Source organism: Mauremys mutica, chromosome 8 (genome assembly GCF_020497125.1).
Source record: "Mauremys mutica isolate MM-2020 ecotype Southern chromosome 8, ASM2049712v1, whole genome shotgun sequence".
Classification (NCBI taxonomy): domain Eukaryota; kingdom Metazoa; phylum Chordata; order Testudines; family Geoemydidae; genus Mauremys; species Mauremys mutica.
In genome coordinates this window covers 91,855,057-91,865,096 of record NC_059079.1, presented here as the reverse complement: position 1 = coordinate 91,865,096, position 10,040 = coordinate 91,855,057, and the positions used below count along the sequence as shown (strand labels likewise).

At 46.0% G+C, this 10,040-nt stretch overlaps 1 long non-coding RNA gene across 2 annotated transcripts in view; it reads right to left on the bottom strand.

Moving 5' to 3' along the window:
* Nucleotides 1-6,212: 6,212 nt before the first annotated feature.
* LOC123376304 overlaps nt 6,213-10,040 on the bottom strand; it is a 120,043-nt gene continuing 116,215 nt past the window's right edge. For both annotated transcript variants that reach the window (XR_006581751.1, XR_006581752.1), the window contains exon 3: nt 6,213-6,850. This is a non-coding gene — a long non-coding RNA (uncharacterized LOC123376304). The remainder of the gene's footprint in view (nt 6,851-10,040) is intronic.

Here is a 10,040-nt window from a genome sequence, read left to right as displayed (position 1 = left end):
AGGATTGTGCACCATGGCTTCCTTGGTTAGCACCCCCTTTGCAGACAGGCTTGAAAGAACAGATTTTTGCTGTTACTGATGATGCGACAGTCCCATTTTTCTGCAGTAAACATCATTGCTTCAGTCTGTGTGGTGCACACTCGCCATTCTTTCCATGAAAAAGGACAGTATTACCACCACCCCGAAAGAACAAATGGTTTGAAAATCCTGCACCCAGTTCTGTTTCTTAGCAAGCTCTTCTGCACAGGAAAGAGCTGCACAAGCAAACTGACAGAAATACAATGACTCACAGCGTCTGAGAAATGAAGCTTCGGTATCGCACACACCCATGTACTGACTCATAGCACGGAGCTGGCATAATTGCCCTTCAAAAGGGCACACATTATAAAAGCAGCAATACCACTGTGGGCCTGCTGTCTCCCACCTGGGCCAGTAACATTAGCATTGGAGTGAAAAATGGATGGGCGTTGGGCTGAGGCTAAACCAAGGGATGCTAAACATCCTAAAGCATGCAGATTGGGACCACACCCCTGCACTCTAAAACCCCTCTGGTTCAAACTGCAGGAGCCTGTAGGTTGCAGGGGGGGGGGGAGCCTTAATGGACAATTTGTGGCCTGCAGTTCCCTGGGGAGGGACACCCACATTCAGAGCCTAAACCAGAACATGGCTCATGCTTTACTGACAGAGTCCTACATACTTAGCAGTTTTACACTGTGTGCACATGTGGTCCATGCGAAAACATCTTAATTTTACTGTTACCTCATCCTCCCTTCCATTCGTTTGTTTCAGCCACCTATTGTATTGTGTTTTTAACCAAGATTTTTAAGATCCTTGGGGCTGGAACTGACTTACTGTAATTTCCTCAGAGGAAACATGCTCAAGCCACCTTCTTCTCTAGCTGTTTACCATATCACCCATGACATGTTAGGCACTTAACATTCAAGAAAGGATAGCTCTTGCTCCAAGGCAGGCAAAGTAGTAGGCACAGATTAGGGGAAGAAACTCAGCAAAAGGCAATTTAGGTACACGTTCATTTGATTCATTGCAAACAGCACAGCAGAAGTGGGTCATTAAGGAGGATTAAATGCGGACCAAGGTCCTTCTGGAAGAGCACATGGAAGAAGGCATGGAGGTGATTGCGTGAGACGCTGAATGGGTGGAATAAGTCAGGAGACAGTGTCAGAGAGGAGGGACAATGTTAAGTTTGACAAAGGAGGATGAGTTAGGAGCAACATAGGTAGATAGGCCCAGATTCTCAAAGGGATTTAGGGCCCAACTCCAGTTCAAATCATTTGGGAATTAGGTACCTAAATACCTTTGAGGGTCTGAGCCAGTGGTGAGCTGGTTCGCATGATCCGGTTGTCAAATTTAGAAGCCGGTGTAGAACCGGTTATTAAAGGGGCCGGCGGGTGGGCTGCTGCTGCTATCCCAGTGAGGGGCGCACTTACCTTACAGGGTGGGCTGGGACTGGCTCTGACTCCCTCAGCCACGCCCCTTCTGCCCTAGGCCCCGCCCCTCCCGGGGACCAGAGCTGGCCCCAGCGTACCAGTAAGTCACTGGACTTACTTTCACTCCTGGCCTCAGGAGGGGGTGGTCAGGGGACAAGGAGCGGGGGAGGTTGATGGGTTACGGGTTCTGAGAGGTGCAGTCGGGGGCAGGACGTGGGTTGGGTTGGGGTCGGATGGGGGAGGGAAAAAGGCAGGCATGTGGGGCTTGTACTCACCGCGCGGTTCCCTACTCGGTCTCCGGCAGCACTTCGGCAGTGAGGGATGGTCTTCACTCACTCCGGGTGAAGTACCCGCTGCCGAAATGCCGCTGAAAACCCGGAGCAAGTGAAGACCACCCCCGCTGCCGAAGTGCCGCCGAGGACCCGGTAGGGAATCGGTTATTAGGATTTTGGGAGTTCATCACTGGTCTGAGCCATAATGCTTTAAACAGGTCAGGACGAGCAGCTTACATTTGACGCAACAGAAGATAGCAGCCTATGGAGGGATTCAAAGCAGGGAGAGACAGGATTGAGTAGATGAGAAGGAAGAGGAGTTAAGTGGTTTCATTTTGTACAGACTCAAGAGGGTGATGTGCATGTCTGGGAGGCCACAGAGGAGGACCTTGCAGTAGTCAAGGTGGGATATAACGAGGGCTGAACAAAAGATTTGGCAGGGGAGATGGAAAGAAAAGAACAGACCATGCTGATGTTGAACCTGAGCAGGAGGGAGCAGCCAGTTTGGGATACAGCCTAAATATGAGCCAAGGGGGAGGGAGGAGCCAAAAATAACACTCGGACTGTAGGCCTGAGTGAATGGGAAGCTGTTGTCAAGAGTGACAGAGAAGGGGAGAAGGTTTCAGCAGAAAAATAAGTAGCTCTGTTTTGGCCATGTGCAGTTGAAACTGACGACAAGACATGTAAAAGGTGATGTGTTTACCTTCAGGCATCTGTCACTTTAATTTAGCAATTCCGTGTGGAACTAATATACAGTAACCCATTCCCTTAAGGGAGTTTCCTGTGTAATTCTGTTAATAAATCTCTAGAATCCTTACACAGAATGGACCCAATTCTCCAGAGACCCTTCACAGAGCTCCCCTTTTCAAAAACCTCCATGTTAAGGAGAACCTACCTTGAAAACATAATTGTTTGCAATAGTCTTCTCATATGCCGCACCATGCAGAAAAATTGAGGGGAAGAACAGTGGTAGACAGGTTGAGTCCAATGGTTAGAGTAGCAGACAAAGTGAGGATTCCTGGGTTCTACTGCCTGCTCTGGCACTCACTCATGTGTGACCTTGGGTAGGATGCAATCTGACTGTTCTTTAGTTTCCCATCTCAATCATAGGGATGTTGTGAGAATTAATTATTATTTATAAAGTGCTTGGAGTTCCTTGGATAAAAGGTGCTATATAAGCATAATAATGCTGCACATCATTAATATTATCTGCAGTGTTTTTGTAGTCATGATGGTCCCAGGATACTAGAGAGACGAGGTGGATGAGCTAATATCTTATCTGATCAATTTCTGGTGGGGAAAGAGACAAGCTTCTGAGGTTAAAGAGACCTGAAGAAAAGGAGATATAACCTCACCCACCTTGCTGATTCTTATCATAATTATTAGAACTGCTCAATTTGAAATTTTCCCCAAACAAAAATGACTTTTTTTCCTCCATTTTTATTTGTTTAAAAAAATCTGATTTTTAATAAAAATACAAATGGAAAAAAATTGGCTTTTCAGTTATTTGGGGTTTTAAAATATTTCTGTGTCTTTTCCCCTCGTTTCACCCTTTTTGATGGCAAAAGAGAAAAAGGGGAAAAGGAGATAAAAAGTGGGAAGGAAAATGGGGAGATGGAACAAAAACTGAAAAACGAAAAGACGAAAACGTTTTCATTGCCCCAAAGCTGAAAAGAAAATATTCAGTTTTTGTTGCTTTTTTTTTTTTTGGACAAAAAAAACGAAAGAAATCATGTGACACGGAGACAATGAAAAAAATTCAAAAAATTTTGGAAACATTTACTATTTTTGACCCTCTCTATTATTCTTATTCTCCCCATAGTGCAACATGCGGAAGGATGCCCAGATTAAGCACAGTTAACTTACAAATGCCGTTTTTTCCTTGCTGAAAATTGTTCACTGCAGCTGCTTCTTGGACCCCTGCAGTTGAAAGTGACTGTAAACGTTTATCTTTACATTAGGAAGAACTGGGGGGTACGATGAAGCAGATGGCTTTCTATTGTCTCACATAAGCAACATGAAGAATGTCGACTTGAAGCTGCCTTAGACAAAGGCAGAGCCTTATAAAATGTCACTTTGTGCACAGCGCTGAGTTTTACCATGCACATTTCAAGTCTGTTAGCATGTGACTGGCTCTGAAACTGGAAATCCGGCTCTCCTGACCTGAAATTCATTGAATATTTTGTGTTGAGCAGTTTTCAAATTGCCACTGTCTTATTTATTTCTTGATTTTATCTTTAATCCTTGAACCAATCAATCAGCCTCTTGTACTGTACTTAAGCATTCATTGCAGCAACATAGAGCTCAAACTGTGTGTTCAAATAGCAGGGACAGCCAATTCTTCTCTGTTACACCTGGTTTATGCCCACATAATGCTACTGACTTTAGCAGGGCTATTTCAATGCGAGTGAGAGGAGAATCAGGGCCTTTCTTTAAAGGCCACATTAAGGAGTCTATTATTCCATTAAAGGAATCCAACTGAGGTGATTTCTTTAGTAGTTTTCCAGTGAAAGACAGATGCGGAAAGGCTCTGGATTGACAACTCTGGAGGTTGGAATTCTTTATTCATCCACTGAGCAGGTACAGCATAGGCAGCAGCAGAGTCTAGTACTCAGCCAAGATGATTCAACCCACAGGGGCTACATGTGTACTGAAGAGTTAGTTTAAATTCCTGGAGCCAAATCTTCAGTTTATGAAAATTGATACAGCTCCAGTGAAGTCATCATGCCAATTTATGCTAGGATCTGGCCCTTGGTTTCTCTGCTGGGACTATGATATGGACAGCTGCCCAGTACGAACCAGATTGAGGTCAACAACTTGTTATGGCCTCATGCCGGAGAAGAAACTGAATTTTGTTTTAATGAATAAAAAGAGGGTTCATTATTAAGGCCATTGGACACACACACACACAGACGTAGTGGTTCCCTCTCACTTTTTAACTAGCTGATGAACTTCACACAGCTTATGCTACCTAGTGTCATCACACAGGGTATTCCAAACTCAGCGGTTCTCAAACTGGGTTGGGACCTCAAAGTGGGTCATAACCCCATTTTAATGGGGTTGCCAGGGCACAAGGCCGAAGCTGAAGCCCAAGCCCCACCAGCTGGGGCCTGGACAGCAGGGCTCAGGTTACAGGTATCCTGCCTGGGGCTGAAGCCCTTGGGCTTCGGCTTTGCTTCCCCTCCCCCAGGGCGGTGGGACTGAGGCTTTCATTTTGGTCCCCCGACCCGGGGCGGCAGGGGTCAGGCAGGTTCAGGCTTCAGTCCCCTCTCCTGAGATTGTGTAGTAATTTTTGTGGTCACAAAGGGGTCAGAACCTCCACGGTTCATGGTGAGAGATTGGTTTTCAAATAAATGACTCTGCTTTTGTCCTATCTTTATTTTGTAGCCCTTCATTCAGCTAGTCAGTCTCTGAGGACCTGATACAAAGTCCACTGACGTCAAAGGAAAACTTCCTCTGACTTCAATGGGCTTCGTATCAGGGTCTTACCAATTCAAGGGTGGTTCTTTCTAAAGTTGCTACACATTCAGATTACAAGATATAGCTGCATGCCCTTGGGTCACCAAACTCAGATTCTTCAAGATCTTTGGGGCATCACCCAAGAAATGTAAGACGATTTCATCCATTTCAGCCTCAACTGGCCATGAAGAGGCCATTTCTTGACCAGAATAATTTAAGAATGGTTGTGCAAGGTTTGGCCAGTTGGTCTGTCTCTCCAGGGGCGGCTCCAGGCAGCAACACGCCAAGTGCATGCTTGGGGCGGCAAGCCGCAGGGGGCGCTCTGCCGGTCACCGCGAGGACGGCAGGCAAGTTGCCTTCAGCGGCATGCCTGCAGAGGGTTCGCTGGTCCCGCGGCTTCAGCGGACCTCCCGCAGGCGTGCTGCTGAATCCGCGGGACCGGGGACCTCCGGCAGGCAAGCCGCCGAAGGCAGCCTGCCTGCGGTGCTTGGGGCAGCAAAATACCTAGAGCCGCCCCTGTGTCTCTCTATCTGCTGAACATGGCCACTGTATCTAGTTACATTAGTCATGGGACTTACTGATTAACCAAATGAGAAGGTGAAGTCTAGGCTGGGCTTAACAGAATTTTCTATCCAGCAAGTAAAATTGACTGTAGGCTGACTTAGCGCCTTCGTGATTTCTCCTTTTACCATTTTATGCAATTTAAAAATAAATAAACCAACAAAACCGTGAGATATTTTTGTTGAACTTTACAGTATAATTTTTCACTCATCCTCCCCCAAAATATTTTAAAAAATAACCATAAATATTTTATGAATACCTATTTATAGTCTGTCCCCCCTGATCAAATATACCTGGGAGCAGAGCTTTATGCCAGTTGATAACAGATCATAGCTGCAACGTCTGTCATATCTGATGATACTTAGGAATTTGATCGGGTGTCATAGGGGTTTTTTGGTGATGGAGGGGAGGGAGTTTTCAGAAGGACAGTAAAGTCCAGGAAGCTTCAAAGCCGGTGATTTTCTTCTCAATGGGCTGTCAAGCAGTATTTCAGCTTTCAGATTTTCCTTTGCTGACCCAAGGGCTTATGCTGCAAGTGTGTGCGCGTGTGTACTCAAAATATTTATTTTATTCAAAAACTCACTGTGCAGCTCATTGCCAGCTAATTATATAAATCTTTTCTGGCACCTTCAGAATGTCCCCTTGAAAGAAGGACTATCTATGCATATCATTTTAATACTTAAAACCTTTATCACTATCTTTCATGCTCTCTCTTTCTCCATGTTGTTTTGCATTCTGAGAGTGACTGTCATTTTAAAATCTTCCCATGGAAAAGCAGAAAAAATAAAAGGGAGAAAATATATTTCAGGACGATGCGAGTGAGATATGTCCTGAGGAGGTGACAAACATTTCTGCAATTAACAGTTTGAAAATGGCTGATTTGTTAGCAATCTCCATGTATTATTAAAAATAGCAGATACGAGAGCCACCCGCTGTTATTTCCCTTCTGATGGGAATGGTTTACGTATTAGTACTTTCTTGTTTTGGTCCCAGCTGGTAGCTTTGTCTCCTTTGATACACTGGCTCCATCAGAAAGTTATACGGGGCATTCACCTGGAGTATCAGTGCTTTTTCTTTCTTCTCCTGCAGATGACTGCTTTGCAGCCATGTCTGTAAGACAGAATTGCCAGTATCTCAGTCAAGACAAGCTAGTTCATGCAGAGGAGAACCATGCATAGCTCTGAGAAGTGGTGGGTCACTGAGATTAAGGAGAATAGATCCAGTCTATTCTCTACCTCCGAACGTTTTGTATACTTATCCTCCACAAAATGGCATTGAGGTGCTGAAGACAAATACACTTGTCCATTCAGTGATGCTTCCTTCATACCACCAGAAGTTGCTCTAACCGTACCACCCTCCAACACCATATTCCCACCTCTCCCCACCCCACATATCTAATCCCTCCCAACTGCTGAACTCACTTACCTGCAAGCTTTTACACACACACACACACACACACACACAAATTCCAACCCTATAATCTCCATGAAGGAACTCTCCTACAAACCACTAGGCTCCAACCTTCCCTCATTCTTCACAAAGGGCCAGATCCCAAACCTATTGCAGTCAGTGGAAAACCTTTCATTAATTTCAGTGAGCTTTAAGTGAGACCCAACAAGAAACTTGATACTGACAGCATCACAGCACTGAGACCTTGTCTACACACACAAGTTGTACCATATTAACTGTATTCATATAGTTAAAGCTATATGACCCACCTAGTATGGACACAGTTATATCGATATAAAAGTGATATCTGGAAGGGAGGTAAGTTAGATAGGTGTAAATGCATCCACATGAGAGGTGTATTAGAATAAGTATTTAATAAAAACACCCCTTACCAAAATAGTTATACCACTACAAAATTGGTATAAGACCAGGCCTTAGAGAACATCCTGTTTTGAGCTGCCAATCAGAGGAAGACTTTATGGTTGGAAAGGTTAAATTAGTTTGCTGTGGAGCTGGCTGGGCTCTACCCACGATCAACATGAAGAGTACTGCTGCCAATGTCTGGACTGATCTTTCCTTCTTTGTTCACTTTTTGTGGTTTGATTATTTTCTGGTTATCACTTTGAGCCAGAGGTGAAAGTAAGCTGGTCTGGTCTGGTACGGCATACCTGCAAGAGCCGGTACACCCTGCCGGACTGGACCGGCTTCTCCGGTGGTGATTTAAAGGGCCCAAGACTCCAGCCACTGCGAGGAGCTCTGGTGGTGATTTAAAGGGCCCGGGGCTCTGGCTGTGGGGAGCCTCCGGCCCTTTAAATCACAGTCGGAGCTCCAGCAGTCAGGCTCAGGCAGGGATTTAAAGGGCCCGGAGATCTGGCCCCTGTGGGGAACCCCAGGCCCTTTAAAGCACCACCCAAGCCCAGCTGCCGGAGCTCCAGCAATGCTTTAAAGGGCCTGGGACTCCCCACAGCAGCCAGAGCCCCACATTGCCAGGAGACAGTTATCTTGGTTCCCCCTACCCATGGGTGTGAATGTCCAATAGGCAAGTGTCCCTTTACCACATCACTTCACCCTTCCCATCTGCTAAACTCCATTCAGTGGGCAGCATAGACCCAAAGTCCTGAGGTGCACTCAGGCAGGTCAGTCTCTAATCCCTTGGGAAGTGCTGCCTAGTCCTCTCCTGATGTTCCTCCATCTTGCATAACAAGAGTGATTTCAACTTTCTTTAGTGGCTGGGTAGGGGAGGCCTCACTGGAGTTCAGCAAGTTCTACTTCTGTCCTCTACAGCTTCAGCAAAGAACCCTCGCTACATTGCACCTTGCCAAAGAACCACCTCTGCATGGCACCTCATTGGAAAATCTGCTCAACACCTCAGGAACTTCAGCAGCAAGAAACCCTTGAGAAGAGTCCTTTCTCTTATCTCTCAGTTCATCTCCAATCCCCCCCTCCACAACCTATTCTGAGTTTATACACAGTTATTGTGACTCCCAAAGTGTCAGTGGAGGAATTCTGGGTAGAAAGCTTATACAAATGAAGCTTCCTGTAGCCACACTTTCCCTTGTTCACCAACAGATGGGGGAAGAGGGCTCCTTCACCTTTGGAGCGTCTGTCCATCCAGAGTTCTGGGTAAATAACTTATGCATAGGAAGCAGCTGGCTGTTCTCCCCATAGTATACCAACAGATAAAATCAGAGAGCTCCTTCCCTCTAGAGTTTTAAGCCCAAGGGCTTAAAGGAGGAATGCTGATTTCAAGCTGGTGTAAGTGAGATCAGAATCAAATCCATTGTATTTACACTTTGTGGATTTTAACATCTGCAGTGGGGATGGGAGGAACTGGTTAAATGAGGCTTTGAGAGTGCAAATTTAAACTCTGATCTATTGGGGGGTGGAAAGGAGGAGGAAAGTGCTTCCATTGTGGAAGTTTTTTCTTGTAACAGCACAAAACAAAAACTAATTAGGTCAGTTCAGCTAGAAGTGTAATTGTAATTTGCTAGCAGCTCAGGCACTAAAGCAGAAAGATGAGTTTATTGTGCTAAATGGAAACATGCTATTGGAATAACCCTGTAGAGCAGAAGTACATTGCTGCCAAAACAATATTATCTTGTTGAGTTCCAGAGACGCACATGTATCCTGGATTCTCCATGTTCCTTTTCTGCCCTTTGGGATAAGACAAATTCTGAAAGCTATGAGTCAACAGGCCAATGGCAGCTGCTCTGTCTGCGCATTTCTCTGGGCTAAACGAGGACTCGTAATTAATACTATAAATTCTTTGACCAAAAATGATTAGCAGTCAAACCACCCAAAATGACAAGTGGACTTGTCTGCTCAGGGGGGTTATATAATGGGCTATGGAGCCTTTCACCTCTAGGTTACTGATCTGGTAGTGACTAAAATTTGGTCTCATCTTGCAGCTGTAAAGCAGCCTACGTGAACTGGCAGTCTCAGTCTGGTTCCTATATCCTCAAAAACACCACCACAATGGCACTACTTGACACCCGGACTGGCAGGCAATCCCAGCAGAGATGTTACCAGTTTGAATGTGGATGGATGGATTTTCTTTACTCGTCCTAGAGACGGGCTTTCCTGACCAGAGTGGAGACAAATTGGCAGGAGAGCCGCGTCTGCAGGTTCGGCCGATCGTGACTCCCAGTGGCCGTGGTTTGCTGCTCCAGGCCAATGGGAACTGCTGGAAGTGGCATGGGCCGAGGGACGTACTGGCCGCTGCTTCCAGCGGCTCCCACTGGCCTGGAGCAGCCAACTGCGGCCACTGGGAGCCACGATCAGCCAAACCTGCAGACGCGGCAGGTAAATAAACTGGCCCGGCCTGCCAGGGGCTTTCCCTGCACAAGCGGCA